This window comes from Sylvia atricapilla, chromosome 12 (assembly GCF_009819655.1).
Source record: "Sylvia atricapilla isolate bSylAtr1 chromosome 12, bSylAtr1.pri, whole genome shotgun sequence".
NCBI lineage: Eukaryota > Metazoa > Chordata > Aves > Passeriformes > Sylviidae > Sylvia > Sylvia atricapilla.
The window spans coordinates 6,516,092-6,531,296 of record NC_089151.1 but is presented as its reverse complement, the minus strand read 5'-3'; the positions used below and the strand labels follow the sequence as shown (position 1 = coordinate 6,531,296).

General features: G+C 36.6%; 1 protein-coding gene across 2 annotated transcripts in view; it reads left to right on the top strand.

The window, feature by feature from the left end:
• Positions 1 to 15,205, top strand: part of WWOX (WW domain containing oxidoreductase) — a 476,595-nt gene that overhangs the window by 43,898 nt on the left and 417,492 nt on the right. The window lies entirely within an intron of this gene.

Sequence of the window (15,205 nt, the reverse complement as noted above, 5' to 3'; positions counted from 1 at the left end):
AACCTTGCTCTGGTTAAAGATATCTCTTTCCACACATTTCCTAAGCTATAATGAGCATTTTTATTAGTGTCTTCTCAAAACACCACAAAGCTCCAGTAAAAATAGAGCAGAAATCCATTTGTACACAAAGCATTTAGCATGGAACCTTCATTTTAATTCTGTTCTTTATTGTAGTGAATGTATTGTTCATTTTCAAAGCAAAAGATTCAAAACCTTTAAAGGAATTTAGTTCATCCTGTTGGAGGTGCTGATTATGGAAATCTTTCTTTTTCGCAAGCATCAGTAAAATCATACAATCTTCACAAATATATTACCTTTATGATATAAAATTTCTCTGTAAAACATGCTGGGTTTTTTTTCCACGAATCACATTTTAATCTCTAAAGTCATTGGCTGGATCAGAAATTGCAGAACATGCTGAGCACCAAGGTTAATGGTTCTAATGTAGATAATTCTTTAAGTGAATATCTTTGCAAAGGTTTCACTCAGGGGAGAATATTTTATTGATACTACACATATGAACTAGGGGAATATGGGTAGTTGCAATATTAGTAAGAATTCTACATGGTACTATTTATGACTTTTTAGAGAGGATGGGTTTTGGTTTTAAATGTACAAAGGCTCTTGGTGTTGCTTATATTTTCTATGGGAGTGCAGACAAATTGTTATTTAGTGTCTTGTGTGTCATCATCTCCAAGAAAATGGGTTTCAGAAACCTTAATTTCATGATTTGTTTCAAAGTTGTAGTTTTAGATCAAGTTTAAAATACATTATGCTCGTTCACAATATACTTAATTTTTTTTTTTATTATCTCCCAATGCCTTTTTTTTTCTTTTTGTGGTATAGGGATCTCGCCCCTCTGCCCCCTTTTAATTCAGCATCTCTTTTGCCTGAGCAATAAAGGCACACTATAGATAACAGCAAAACATGAGATACCTGACAATATACGTTACATTGCAGATTAAAATCTGGCCTTGGAGGCAAAATGACTTTGCCCTTGCGCTGCAGGAATTTCCCCCACTCCTTTGAGACGGAATTCACTGCACTGATGGCTGGTGGGTTTGACTCCTGTCTCCATCAGATCCAGCTCACCGTGGTGTTTCTGGTGTCTGACAGTCTCACACAGCTCCTCTTTATCTCCTTTTGGTTTTGTGTTAATCTGACAAATACTTCTTATTTTTCCTTTCCCTCTTCCTTCCTGTCTGGCACATTGATGCTACTGGAGTGTGAACCTAAATTAGGCAATGATAAATGGAACAAGGAGATTTTCATGTTAAAACAGCTTGAGGCTCAGGTAGTGGAATCCACAGTAGAACTTGAGTGGTTGGAAGGACTGAAGGAGGAAATCCTTCCTGTGAGGGTGGGGAGGCCCTGGCACAGGGTGCCCGGAGAAGCTGTGGCTGCCCCTGGATCCCTGAAAGTGTCCAAGGCCAGACTGAACAGGGATTGGAGCAGAGTGGGATAGTGGAAGGTGCTCCTGCCCATGGCAGGGGCTGGAATGAGATGAACTTTAAGGTCCCTTCCAACACAAACCATCCTGTGTTTCTGTGATTGGTTATTTGGTAGCTTTGGAAATCAGGAATGGAAATAATTTCAATTTTTCCATATATAAAGTGAACTTGTATGTGCTATTTGAAGATACATTTTTCTTTCTGTTGATTCTCTGTCCTTTCCTTAAGAGCAGAAGAAAGTTTGACATATGCCCTTTCCTTTCTCTCATGATCAGATTTGGTTTGGTTTCTGTTGCTTACTGCTTACTTTATTTGCTGAATTATAAATAGGATTTAAGGTTTTTAGCCTAACCTCAAGTCTATAGAGGGAGCAGTGACTTCCCTGGTGCTTGCTGTCACTGAGTGTATTGCAACCTGTTCTGGCAAAAAGGAACACCTGTCAATATTAGCAATTGTTTTTTGCATCTTCTTTTGTTTATATGAACAAGACAATGGTTGCAATTTAATTTTATTTTCTCATCTGTTTGACTGCATGTGAACTTCTTTTCCTACTCCTTCTACTGAAGGAAACTACTCCTTCAGCTGCATCAAATATTCTTATTAACTTCCACTACTGAAATTTGAAGTTGAGATGTGCATTAATCATTCTTGTAGCAGACTGTTATGAAATGTTCTAGTCTGAAAATGAATGTGCAGGGTTTGGGAGAGTTTCTTTTAGTAATATGTAAATATGTCAAATTAAACATGTATGTTGTGTTTTCTTAGAATGGGAATATTTCTAGTAGCACTACCAGAGAAGAAATCCAAACTCAGAAAATATGAGGCAGTAGAATGGCTTTATGGAATGGCTCTTTTGTGATGCTGGTATCAATGGGAGCTTGACAGTGATTTTAGTAGAAACAGAATTGGGATAAGACTGATGCTTATGCACTATTCTTTTAAATGTCCTTTTCTGTTTGTAATGGTAAATTAAAAGGAAGATGAAGACTCAAATCTGCATGAAAAAATTTGACAGTTCATAATGAAATCTTCACTCTCTGCTCTGGCTCATTCAAAAATCACAGCAAACCAAAAATCCTCTAAAGGGGGTGGCCTGCAGGTGATCTAGATATTTACAGGAAGAGGAGCACAACTCATAACTTTTGTACCAAATTTCAAATGATGAGGATTAGGGAGAGCACAGATGTACCTGGAGGCGTAAGCTGTGTTCACCTGATTTCTATTCTTAAAGCATATACAGGGCTGCAGACTACATATGTTTGTCTGAGTGATTAATGGCTTGTATCCATACATTAGAACTGAGGGTATTAAGATTTATATCTTTTTGTTTTGAAAAGCAACAGCAAGGCCTTAAATGCATGCTAAATGTACTCCATCTGATGAGCATGTGACCTACAGTGGACATTTACAGTAAATGACTAGAGCTATTTAGAGGATTTTTTAAAAGCTATTAAATATATTTTAAAATGTCGTAAGATGTCATGAATCATGGATGTAAAGCTGATATTTATATGTTTCAGACACTTTGAGGACAGAAAAGATCTTACCTTTGTACCTCTTTGTTTGCTTTTTAAACTGATGGATGTACTGTGCTTGGAGAGGTCAGGATAGAAAAATACAGGTAGTGAGGGTCCAACATTTTTCATGGTGTGTATTTAAAGTTTGTTCCAAGTACCATAAGGATGGATTATAAATGTTCTAAGCTATGAGGGATTTAGAATACCTGAATTAGGTGTTGAGAGGAGAAACATGCTAATTGGAGAAAGCATGAAGAGACAGTATGGAAGAAGTTTATATATAGCTTTTATTTTCCTTCTAAATAAGGTACTAAGTATATTCCAGGACTTTAAGAAATGTTCTAGCTCTATGTTCTTTGTGTGAAATGGTTTTGTAGAGCATTTCTAAGGCCATGCCTGCTGGTTTTGAGCTCGATGGGAGCTGACCCTGAGTACTGGGTTACCTTCCTTTGTATACATGTTCTCTGTGTTCATTACACCTTTTTGAGAGCTCCTCTTTGTATGGACAGATTCTACGATTTTTTCCCCACATGTAGAAAAGCAGAAGCAGTATTGGTCCAGCCCTGGCTCTGAGTTACATCTGAGTAACTTCAGCTCTGTGAAATCATGTTCAAGAGCAGCTGTACCCATGGCTGAACTCTGCAGTTTGTGTAAACATTGATGGGTTCAATGCACATCTGTTTGTCTTGTGTTTCAGGAGGAGACTGGTTAAACACAGGTTCATGACTGGTATAGAAAACCTGTGACTTTGAGCCATCAGGACTTTATGTCTGTGATAGATACAAACCTGTTCATAAAGAAAAAATATTTGAAGAAGACTTGGAAGATTTAATTTACTGGTTGTCTTACTCAGCCAGCCAAATAGTACTGTTCCATTTCAATAGAAATCCTAGATTACTTCAGCAAGCTCAGGCAATGAAATTTTTTTATGCCTTTTTTTTCTGTCTTGTACAAATTTGTGAGAAATCCCCAAACAAAGCATTTTTAAAGAAGTTGCTTTAAAGATTTGTTAAAGTGTTTTTTTTCATAGTCTATTTATTTTTTTTTCCCGGTGCTATTGATGGATTTAAGGTATCTGAACTGTCAGTGAATTAGCTGTATAAGAATGTTTTAATGATACAAGGGGGTATTGGATGACGGCAGACTTTTTTAGCATCTCTGAACAGTACAAATTGCCAACATCTTCACATTTCTGTAAGGAGAACCTGCTTAAGGCCCAGTGGGGTTAAGAACGTTGTTTACTCTACTCTTGACTCCTGCAGTATAACAATAAAAAAGTGATTAAAATTTAAGTAGTCATGAGAGATTTTTGCTATATCTAATTTCTTGAATGCTGGTGTGCATTAAAACTGGATCATTGCATAATACTGTTGTGCTAAGTATTACTGTATTACCTTGTTTAGCAAGCAACAGAAATAAGAACAGTAATTTTGTGATGAGTAGTCTTGTCTAAATGTGCTGAGTTCAAAAATTGTTTAACATTAAGGTTGTGTTAATTGCTTCCTCTGTAGGTTTTATTAATAATAGAGATATTAATAGATCTCTATTTTGAAGTAGTTAACATACCACAAAAATCTTTTGCAAGACAAAATTTAGCGCTGAGTTTCTCACATCAGAAAGCATTTTCTGCTTCTTTTTGGGAAGGTTAGTGATTTCCATAGATTTCACAAAGAAAGCAAGAGTGATGCAGTCTTTCAGTGTCTTTGCTTTCATCATGAAGGAAAGAGGTATCACTCCAGCTGTGGGTGTGGGAGGGTGACTCTTTCCTTCAAGAGCATGTGGGGTTGCAGTTATCAGAGAAGCCATCAAGCTCTAGTCTGGAGGTGCTGTGCAATTTGAGCTTTTATAAACACAGAATGTGCATTCCTAAACCTCAGTACACGGCAGCATCTCTGCATGGACCAGACTCTACATGCACTGAAAAGTGGAACAGCAGAATTAAGCATTCCTGGGTATCTGCTGTTGGCCTGTATTGCTCCATCTGCATGTCCATGCTCTGTTTTTCCACATTTTCTTTTGGACAAGTTGGAGAGGGGGTGGTAGAGGATAAATAATCAAAGTTATCCTGTGCAACACCTTCTGCTAACTTTTCTGATTCTTCAAAGTTGTGCTTTAGTGTTTGGAACTCAGCAGTGGAAGTGTGTGGGACAGCTTTATTTACTTACACCTCTTTGCTTTATGGCCTTTGGAAGAGGTTCCCCCTCACCCTGTTTACTGCTTTGTAAAGTAAATCTTTGATTTACTGTAGCAGTCACAGTCTGTTAAATAACTATTTTCTTCATGTGGGAAAAGCACTTCATGTTCCCAGTCCCCAGATCTCCCCAACCCACAAAGTGTGAATTCCTAGTCTGTGACTGAATCTGCTTTTTCACTGTTTTCTGACAGTTTATTGTGTACTTTGCCATTATTAGAAAGATGATTTAAACTATAAACAGATCACATGTAAACAATGCTTCCTAAAATGAAGATGAACATTATCTCTTTTTTCTTTAAATTACTCAATACCAAATACGATTCATTAAGAGCTGGACATCAGACTGAGGAAGGAGATTTTCTGAATACCAGAACTGTTGAAACCACCAGGAGAAGAGTTTTTTGAGATCCTATTCCAAGAGAGACAAAACCAGACTCTTTCTGACTCACATGCCAGTACCTGCTTTCCCAGACACACCAAACCAGATCGTGGCCATCTGAAACTGTGTTATTGAATTCACATCTCAGAATTTTGCAGCATCTAAACCAGCCTTGTCTCTTTGTATGGCATGTGAAGTCAAACTGAAGAATTGTATTGGAGTGATAAGTTCGATTTTGTTGCTAATGTAAGATATTTCACATTCAGTGTTTTTATAAATCCATTTACAGGTTTGTTTGAACAATGTACCTGGATTAATGACAACTGCAATGGTTTAATTTTTCTATTTGTCTTCTTATGCCCACTAGAAAGTGTCTCCTTTGAGCTACTTTAAGTAGAAGAGTGGTTGTCACAACTAGAATTTGTTCACTTGTGCTGTAGAAAGACTGCAGAAAAAAGGTTTAATTTGAAATTGTAGATGTCTCCTCTAAACAACAGCCAGACACATCAAGTAGAAAATTCTGAATGTCTGATGACTTTCTTGCAGTTTTTATTTTTTAAATATAAACTCTCATAATACAAATGCACCTGCTTCAAATGGTTATACTGTATGTGTGTTGAATATCTACAACTCAAATGGATCTAATTACTCTTGATAAAATCTCAAGCAAAATTAAGATACGATTGTACTGTAAAATGGCCTAGAACAGCATTGCTTTGAAATATTCATTACCATAAGAGAAAACCTTTAGAGCCCAGAACATTTCTCTGAGGACACAGGCAGTTATTTTATTCTGCATTAGTTTCACTGGTGGCACACTGTTAAGCACAACGAGTTATAAAAAATTATGAAGAAATTTGTATTTTAGCCACTGTTTTTCACTTGTGCAACGTGGAGGTGTTTAACATGAAGATGCCTCCATTTGCAGATAGAATGGCTTTATTTAAAATTGATTAGGAGCAATTCACAGCAGCCTGCCAAATTGCTAATGGAAGCCATTTGAATCAATTCTCTCATATAATTTAAATGCCATTTCACTGCATATAGTTTAACCAGGAAAGAATCCTAGCTTGCAGCCAGGAAAATTAATTATTTATTTTTCATTTTATAAATATTTTCTTGGTAAAAAAAAAAAAAAAAGGAATGGAAAGGAAAAGAAAAGAAAAGAAAAAAGGTAAGAAAGAAAAGAAAAGAAAAAAGAAAGAAGAAAAAAAAACAGGTACAGCCGAAACAAATGCCTATATGCTGAAACTTTTCCAGGCTATGCCCACTTGAAATGGCTAATTTAAGAAATGCCATAGTATTATTTTTACTTACGTATGTCAAAAAGCATTTTTATCTACATGTCAGGTGTTTTTCTTACCTGATAGCTTTTTGTGGAGTATGCATTTAAGGCTAAATTACAAATTGGATTCTGCTGCTAACTGAGGGGCCTATTCAGCAAAAATTATATATAGGCTTTCCTCAGAAGGTCGTGGAATCCATCTTTGCTGAGGTGATGAAGCAGGGAACTCCTCTTGGCCCCAGAATCACTTTGTGTCCTGGTGTGCCTGGGTGTCCCTGATGGCAGGGAATTCATTGTGTGAAGTCTGGTGTTTGCTGCAGCACTCTCATCCATCACCAAAAGATTGTCCTATCTAGGGGTTAATTTTATTGTTATTTGCCTGAAAATCAATTGAATTAAACTTGAGAACTAATGGTATATTGCCCTAGTTTAAAAATAAACATTCTGGAGTTTGGCTGCTATTGGCTGAGATTTTGCACTGTCAGCGCAATGCAGGAAGAATATCTTTTAATTTCATGCTTTGCCCACTCATCTATTGCACTGCCAATTGCAACCACTGCAGTGCCAGGCAAGTGAAAATATAGATTGCATAAAAATATAGAGGAATGTTGATGCTGCAACAGTAGAGGAAGTGCATTACAGGGGCTGCTACTCTTCAGATGGAAATAGCAAATTGACATAGTTTCTGGTTGTCCTTCACTGTTGTCCCTTGTGACTTAGAGAATCCAAGAACAAACAGTGTTGCTCTTAATTCCACCCCCTCTGCTCCCCAAGTATAAAAACCATCTTTCAGTGTCTTTTGCCCACATATGGTGATGCATATTGTAAGAGTTAAAATATGTCTGAAAATTAATCAACTCTCAGTTGGCCTTTCCTCATGGGAGTTGATATATAAAGTTGACCTCAAAGTGTAGTAATAATATATGTCAAAGATATTTAGAAGGTTTTTGCCATGCTCCTCTGTATTGGTATGGTGGGCATATGACTGTGCTGATTTTGGACCTGGAGGCTTTTTCCCCTGCAAAATGTGTGTATCAAGTCAAAAAAGGTCAACCTGGAATAAGGGTATTTAAGAAAGGAATCTTCAGCTGCATTGGCTCAGTTGAAAATCTAATACCTATTTAAGCAGCAAGGTCTTATTAATAGTCTGATGAATATATTTGAGAGACTGTGAAATTTCATGAGTAAAAGGGGAGAGAAAAACTTTAATAAGAAATTTTATTGAAAATAAATTACATCTGAATGCAAACCAATGGACTTAAGTGTCAGATATGCTGAAACAGGAGTGGCTAATGATGTAAAATGATTTGGCTGCAGGTTTTGTTTGTTTGTTTGTTTTTAATCATGGTAAGGAAAGTTTTATGGTAATGGGACTGTGCTAGGGTTTGGGGTTTTGGTTTTTAAGTGTGGTGTTTTTTAAAGATTTGTGCCCCCATTTCCCCCCCAAGAGAGTTACTCCATTCATAACATTAAAGTTAAGAAAGGCAAGTGGTCATGCCAAGAAGAACCCAAAGAGAGTCAAACCATTTATCTGGAATACAGGAATTTTGAACGGGGATTGATCTCTTGTAGAGCCTTGTGGAGGGGACCTTCCCTCAAACAAACCCAACAGTCTAAGGAGGTTGTACCATATTTCCCTTTCTTCTTTGAGGCCATGATAGTTTTGTAGAAAAAATAGTTCCTTAACTGTATCCACTGGCATTTTAAGACTAATAAATAATTCTTTACAGTCACTCAATCACTGCCAGTGCAGAATTGAAAAGGTAATTTATTTTGCAGATAGACACCCCTTACAGCACTCTAGAGGCTATCCTTTCTGACATAACCACTTTCAAGGAGCCAAGAATAAAACATCCTGCTTGACCAGGTTTTGATATAGTAAAGCCACTCCTTGACAGAGAAATCTAATCTGTACTCTGGGGAGGGAGCAGGGCTCTGCCACTGTCCTTTTTCATTATGGTTTCCTGTCCTGTTAACCAAGGAGAGGGTCAGTAACACATTCTCCAAGCTCATCACTTCACACATGTGCACCACCCGGCAAAGGAGAAGCCCTGTGTTTGTCCACTGTACCCTGGGATGTGTTCACAGAAAATGGTCACTGAAGTAAACAAAGACAAGTTAAATGCTTTTTTATTTGTCAAAAATTCTGAAACAAAGAAGAAACTATAAACAGTTTGGAACACCAAACCTGGGGGAACCCATGGATTCATGATGTGGAAATGGTGGTGGGAAAGAAAAGAGAAAAACTTAATTAATGGGGAAGAGCTGGGTGAACAGACTCAAATTTTGGAGAAAAATAGGTGACCTAGTTTGGTATCACAAAGTATAACTTTCATTTTAGCTGTGAGGCATTTCACAAAATGGGCTGTAGATCATACAACCCTTCCTGAAGTCCATTGGTAGAAAAGTTTAGAAAGTGCTGTCTGTGTTGAAGAAAGTCTTTCAAGGACTTGGGCAGTACCTCTTGCTCTTTCTCTGCTTGTTTTCCTGCCTGAGGACAAAGTTCCAGCATTTCTTGGTGACGTGGTTGGAGCAGACCTTGCCCAGCACTTTTGGTCCTCAAACATCCGCATGGTCTTTGGGGCAAGATTGGGAAAATGTATTGATAAATACATAAATATAAACATAGTGGGAGCTTGACTTTTGAAAATGTTTTTTTTCCCCCCTATTTCTTTTCATATTGCAAATGAGATTACTCCATACTGAGAGATTAAAATCTTCACTGGAGCAGTAAAGAGACACTCACTATAAATGAAAAGAATTTATTTCTACACATTCTTCTTTTATCTGAGTAAAATGAAGTTTAGGGAGATACAGCACCTTATTTCATCAGGAATTTCCATTCCGAAGGGGAAAAGAAGTAGAATAGGAATTGAGTTTTTAAATATCTAAGGTTACAACTTTGCTGTAACTGGAGCTGTAAGTCCCTGTTATGGTGGTGTTTGATCCCCTTCCTGGTTCCAAAGCCTGCCTGGATTAGTCAGATATATGTCTCACCATTAAAGCATTTTCCCCTTCTCTATTTCTTACAGTAAATATGCTCTAGAAAGACTTTTTTTTTTTTAACTCTTTTTGCAAAGTTTTAAAATAAAATTTACAGCTGGTGAGGAACATGATTTTTACATACTGGACCTTATCATCTCAGTAACCAATTTTTCCTTATGTCTCGGAACTCTCATTAATTTTTCACAGGCTTGTGATGGATAGTTTTTATTTATTCACGTCTGAGGTTCTGTTGTGTGAAAAGGACTCATTTTATAACATTACATATTCATGGCTTGGGATAGATGGGATAAGGAACTTATTATTAATGTGTCACAGTGGGAAACTTACTCTGGGTTCATTTGTGAATCTTGTTAAATGTGGTGCGGTCAGCAGACAGTGCTGAAATTTTTGATACATTTTATTGGAGAAGGGCAGAGAGGTTCAGTGATGCTTCCTTATCTAAACAGCACAAGTGAGATGGTGCCTTTCTAAATGCATTTGAAACACGATATCAATAACACAAGGGTAGGAGTAAAGCATGCCTGAACTACAGTAAAATCAGAATGGTGCTTTTTAGTAATGACTATTTCTAAACGTTATTTGGGTCTATTTAAATCCAGTTTGCTTAATTAAATCCCAGCAAAAACGTGGCAGTTGCTTGCAGTGTAGTGAATTGATATAAGAGTATTGCAAAACTTGATTTTTGGCAGTTAGGCTTGTCTGTAGGATTTGATCGTGGCCAAATTTCACTGAGATTCTTTTGCTGATGTACAGCGGGACTGTGCAAATTCTGAATGTGCACATGCAAAAATATTTGGAAATCTTTGATCAGTCTGTGTATTGAAGCTATGCAGTATACAAAATAAAAAAGTAAGGAGGTAAACTGTGCTGTAAACTATTTTAGAATTGGATATGGTTTAAAAAATGAAATATCCCTTGCACTGGGCCACAAAGATACTCATTTCCAAAGCAAAATATTTTGTACAACTGAAAATTTTAAAGAAGGGGCTTTGTCCTTTGTATTACATACTCAAAATTTATTTTTTAATTAAATGGTTCCATACTCATTTTTGTAGTTACAGAAATGAGCCCAGAGAGGAAGTCAGTAATGTAGCTCTACTTCTGACTCCGTGTTATTTATCACCTATTGTTACCCTTCTTATTGGAAATTTACATTATTACATTATTACAGGAAATTTTGAAAGTTGATTTTGCTGGGGTCTTTTTAAGTGTACTAATCTCTTTCTAACCAAAGCAGCTTCTGGATGAAGGTATTAAAGTTTTCAATACCAGCAATTATTCAACCGTTTCAGAACCTGCTATCAAAATCCAAATGAATTATAATTCCCCTTTGTTTTAAAACATTTTCTTTCATTTGAAATGAATAATAAAATAGATGAAATAAATTTGAGCTACTTAAGTAGCCTGAGACGACCAGGACAAGACAATTTATGACGGCTATATTTTAAAAGAAAATTTTCAGTGATGTTAAATGTTGGCTTTATTAGCCATCCTACCAGTAGGTCAACAGTATTATATTGTCATTTATAATAGAGGAGCTGGGCAGCGAGAAAACTGTAGTCTATTAAGAGTTTTGTGAGTGTGTGTGTATATACAGTGAAATAATATCCAGTGTAATGTGAAGTGACAGTTAAAATTACAGCTTTTCTCTTGCCGCAAGGGTACTTCTCTGCCAAGTATAGTAATATTGTTGTAGCAGTGTTCAAGGTTGTCAGCAGTTCTTGGTTACTCTGCAGAGAGCCATAACTGTGTGTGGAAGCAAGGAGCTTCCTGTCAAGGGAGATACTATAATTTTGATATATATTTGTTGGTGCCAAACTGCAATTAAATAGGAGGCGTTGGAAGAGGTTTTTATTTAGCCAACTCGAATTTGTTGATTAATTAGTTAAAACAAACAAACAAAAAACCCTAACCAAAAAAACCCCAAAACCAAAACCACACACACACAAAAAGACCTAAAAAATCCCCCAAACCCATTAAAACCCCCCAAAAATCCCTAAACCACCCCCCCAAACCCCAACAACAATAAAAACTACAATAGGAAATCATCCTCTTACACAAATGTAGTTTAATTTATGAATTTATCTGGCATTTGTCTGTGCTCAAAGTGTGTTATTTTTATGGAATAAACTTTGTTTCTGCTGGTGGATCTGGGATTTTTGAGCAATGAAGGGCATACTGCTTTTAGTTAAAATATTACCTCTGAAGCTAATTATCTAATACAAAATTATTTTAAGGAGTTGTACCATTCAGTTTTTTAGAGGTCATCATGGAAACTGTTCCTTCTCAGGGCATATTTTTTCAGGATGTGCTTTTGTGTCAGGAAATGGACAAAATATTGTCACAAAAGTGTGGATTATCATCCATATTGGAAGCAGTAAAGAATTTCTCCTATTTCCCCATGCTGAAAACAATGATAATGGTGTCAGCAGTTTTATTCAGCAGAAAACCATTTTTCTTGATGATTAGATTAAACAAAATGAGGTGGAGGAGAGAGTTCCTTTTGGAAAACATTGCTTTAAAGAAAATCAGGAACTTTCTTGCTGTCTTCCAGCAAAGTATTAAGGTATAAACATACTTACATGAGCTTACAAATTATACTGAAATATAAATATAATATTATAAAAATTTTTAATTTTACTGATTAAAATTTAGTATTGTGCTAATATAATTGGTTAAATAGTATCTAAAATATTGCTTACCCAAAACACCCAGTGGCTTTCACTGAGTATTTTTAAAGTGGAGCTGCTGATGCATCTGGTGAGGTGCTTCCAGACCCTGCCCCTTTTCCCCAGATTTCACTGCAGTGCCAGGCTGTGACTCGCCTTGTGGAATTGGGTGCTGCTCACAGCAAAGCAGAAGCCACAAAAGCTGGCCCTGATTTTCAGGTGGGTGTATGAGGAAAGAGAAGGTAATTAAAGAAGTAAATCACGAATAGATTTTCAATATTTTCCTTTTAAGTATAGCTAAAATGAATTTCAAATGCTTTATGTTGAGGAAATGAACTTGAAAGCAAGAAGTGTCCTCTGAGATATTTTTCTCAATGAAAATTGGGTGGTCAGTGGGTACTCTGCACAACAGGCATTGGCTGTTCCACTGTTGTCTCAAGGACTCTTGATTTATCCCAAGACACCCTGCCAGGTGCAGGCTAACTTTTTCTGGAAATCTTTGTATCTGATTTTATAGAAATTGAGCATGGTCCAAAGTTTATGGGTTTGTTGAAGATGTGAAGTTTTAGGTTCTGCTGTTGTTACTCATTAATTGAGTTTAATGAGTAAATGAAAAATGTAGCTGTAGGAGTTGTTACTGTGCTGGGGCCCATCCTTAGCCATGGGTAACATCTCTGGCCCCTGTGCAGAGGAGCTGTCCCAGGGCATTGTGATTGGACATGACACATAGGAAAAACTCTATAAGGAAAAATTTATGAAATTACACGAAATAGCTGTTTTATGGTGTTTCCCTCTATGGCTGCCACAACGTTCTGGCTAATGTTTCTCTTCTTATTGTCACTGAAGCTTTTTTTTTTTTCCTGGTAGAGGGCAGAAAGCCAAAATCTGAGCGTGTTATCAGAGCTGATTTCCCCATTTTTGGTAAATATATCATTTACTGAGGTATCCTATAAAGTTTTCTCTCTCATGTTTTCAGAATTTCCTCAATCTGGCCAGGTGTCTGGTTTATGAACATCTAAAGTCTTTTTTTCGAGCTCTTTTGTTGCCACTAGAAATTTGGGTATTTTTGTGTGAAGTCTTGGTGCAGGAGCCTTGGTGTTCAAAAGGTGATCACACTTTTATCTGTTTGTGCAGAAAACTCGATACCTCCCTTCATCTCTAACCTGAGTGGACTCGGCATCCTGTGTGTGACAAAGCAATTTACCAAATGTAAATTCCTTCACATCGCTGCATTGATACGTTGGCTCTATTTTTTTTTAATTGAATAAATATATTACGCAGCAGGGCAGATTATTTTCTTTGTGGCCTTGCTGTTGCAATTTGAGAACAGATACAATTTCCTTCAGCTGATGAAGAAAGCAACATCTGTTCTTGGTTTCCTGCAGCTTTCCTTCAGACAATGCATTTAGATGCACAATTTGAATTCCTTCCGAAGAAACAGAAAATTAAAACTTTGACCCCTCCTTCAAAGCAGTGGTTACACTGTGACAACAGTGGGTTGAGCTAAATTCAGCTATGTCAGGCAAGAACTATAAAAGTAGATAGATTGCCCTCTAAGCTTCACTTTATTGGATATTGTAATTGACATATAGTTGTCATTTATAATCATCTGTCCATTCCTGTGAGTTGGGAGCAGTAAAGTTAATTGTGGCTGCTCATTTGCATTAATCTCACCTCTGAAGGGTACAGTAACCCATTAATATCATGTCATGATGAATTATCACAAATAACATTGAACATATTGATTAATGATCTCTGAGATTTGTATCTCGTTAAAACATTTTGTTAGCTCTTTAAACTTTTAAGCAGACAGTCAATGTATGCAGGAGAGGTTTAGAGATCACCCATGAGGTGATGAAAAGTTATGGCACATATTTTGGGTCACTAATTAAAAATTGTTTAAACATTTCATATTCATTTTAAGACTGCTTTTTCTCTTCTAAAGGTATAGAGTTTGAAGGCTCTTATAGCAAGAATTGTCTTATTGTTTGTTGCTTATAAAGACAGTAATTTGTATTGGAGTTGGGATGAAACAGGGAAAAGGAGTAATGAGATTTAGAAACTGCCATTATTTCTGTTTCTACACTATAAAAAGAATCATGCTCAGAGAAGCATATGTTTGTTGGTTTGCTAAAAAACGTAATTTCCTTCTATTTAATTTTTTTTCTTAGTGTACAACTTCCCTTGCTGCTTTAGCACTTGAAGTCACTTGATTTTTTTCCCTCCTGTTCTTTCTTTATGAATACAGATATATACATGAGGCTGAATGAAATCTCATTCAGTGGGTGGCCATGTAATTTGAAGTAGCTGATAATTAAATATTTTGCCATTTAGATTATTACCTGCTTAAATTTCTGTAAGCTAAGAAGCACAAAGACTTTAGGGAGGCAAGGGAATTTGCACCACGGTTCAGGAAGGTGACTTGGCAGGACAGAAGTGACTCCTTTGCATATCTGAGTGTTGTGTTTCAAGAGTCTGGGAAATATGTAATGTTTTAAATCATTCAGCAGTCTGCCTTACTGTAAAGGTTTCTTTGTCTCCTTCCACATGAAGTTGCTGTATTTGAGTTGGTAATTTTAAATAAATAATAACTAGTTCTATATTCAAGACACTGTTTTCTCTTTCTTCTACCTGCAGTAAGATGCCAGTGATAGTTATTTGAGGGGATACCACTCATCATCATCGTTATAATTTATTACAATTA